Here is a 1,954-nt window from a genome sequence, read left to right on the forward strand (position 1 = left end):
AATTGTGGTGCTGGAGGAGACTCCTGCGAGTCCCTTGGACCGCAAGGCGATCAAACCAGTCAGTCCTAGAGGAGATCAACCCTGACTGCTCTTTAGAAGGCCAGATCCTGAAGATGAAACTCAAATACTTTGGCCACCTAATGAGAAGGAAGGACTCCCTGGAGAAGAGCCTAATGCTGGGAACAATAGATGGTAAAAGAAGGAGGGGACAGCAGAGAATGAGGTGGCTGGATGGAGTCACTGCAGCAGTTGGTGTGAGCTTAAGTGGACTCCGGGGGATGGTGGAGGACAGGAAGGCCTGGAGGAATGTTGTCTATGCAATGGGTTGGACACAACTTCGCGACTAACAACAACATAGACTACTTTACCACATATAATAATTCAATATCAGCGTGTTTAAAACTATTCCATACTTACATCATCCATAGCCTTGGATTGAACATAATTAAAATAAGGGAACTCCTTGAAAATATTTCTAAATTGAATAGCTTAAAATTATATTAAGGAAACACACAGATCAGTGAAGAATGGATATAACTTTAACACTTAAATATATTCTCCAAATTTAAGTAAGACTCTCTGCTTTTACACATTTGTATAAAGAAACTTTACATGGAGAATTAGTAATTCCCGGGTTTAGGGATGCAATGATAAGGCTGAAATCCAACTCACTTACATTCCCCAGCCCATTTGCTCATGCTTGGTCCTTGCCAGAAAGCAAGATGAACCAAGCTCAAGTCTGTGAACACTCAGGAACTCTAATAGTTTAATTGAGTAAAAGATGCAAAGCATGCAATTCTTTATGCAAAGAGCATAAAGCCCATAAGTCAAGTGTCTGGAAGCACAACTCGTACAGTGGATGTGCAGATGGCATGTGCACAAACCATCTTTGCTGACTCTCTTGGACTTACTTTCTGCCAGAAGCCCACATGAACACCTGGTATGAGGCAGACTGAAGACAAAAAGAAATCAAACCGGAGTCCAGTAATATTTAACAGATTCACACCAGTAAACTGGATTCCTTACATGTCACTACCAAAGCTAGGGAAACAACATTTAAAAAAACCCCAAAAACCTTGAAGGCACAAAAATCCAAACATTTTTTTCCAATAAAGCAAACCGACCTTTGGGGGAAACTGAAATAAAAGTAAAAATACAATGAGGAGAGCAATTCTATGGTCAGAGCAATCCTCTGCAGTATCCAGCCATCTGCAAGATTGCTTGGATTCTCAGCTACAAGAACAGAAAATTGCTCCAACCTCATAGCTGGGGATCAGGATCTTGACCCTTCATTACCATGCGGAAAGAACCACATCAGGTCTTTCTCTAAAGTCAGAAGAATGACCTTGGAGAAGGGATGGAAGGGGAAGAGGAAGGAAACAGTGCTGCCAATATTTAAGGTGGCACCCTGGCCTCCTCCTTCCCACTCTGCAGTACAACACAAAGATCAGCTGTCTAACATCTTTGCAGGACAGAAAGCAAAAGGTTACTCCCATACATGCACAGAATGTTTATGAACCTCCAAGTCTAGAGGGTTACAGGCAGCTTCACAGAATTGTGCTGTAACTTATCAAGCCTAAACATTATTCAATATTTTGGCAGAATGTTCCAATATTTTGGTAGAATATTTGGTGGCCTGTTAGAGCCCACAGTCATAGTGAGTATGATTATGTTTATTTTTCCTTTTCTATGGCCATTGGGACAATAACAAGTTAGCTTCCCTGATACAGCTACATATTGTTATTCTGGATTTTAAAAGCATATTAAAATTATACCTTATATCCTAAATAACCAAGAAAATTTATATTTGTAGCACATAAAAGGATACGTATTTCAGTCACAGGCCTCAAAACTGTCGAGTTTTTTTCAGTTATTTCTAGTAAAGAATAAGTGTTTGTTTTAGCTATCATCCATTCCAAAGGGATATTAAACTTCTTTCAGCCTAAGGGTCAAA

This window comes from Varanus komodoensis, unplaced genomic scaffold (genome assembly GCF_004798865.1).
Source record: "Varanus komodoensis strain SLA01 unplaced genomic scaffold, ASM479886v1 scaffold24, whole genome shotgun sequence".
Taxonomy (NCBI): domain Eukaryota; kingdom Metazoa; phylum Chordata; class Lepidosauria; order Squamata; family Varanidae; genus Varanus; species Varanus komodoensis.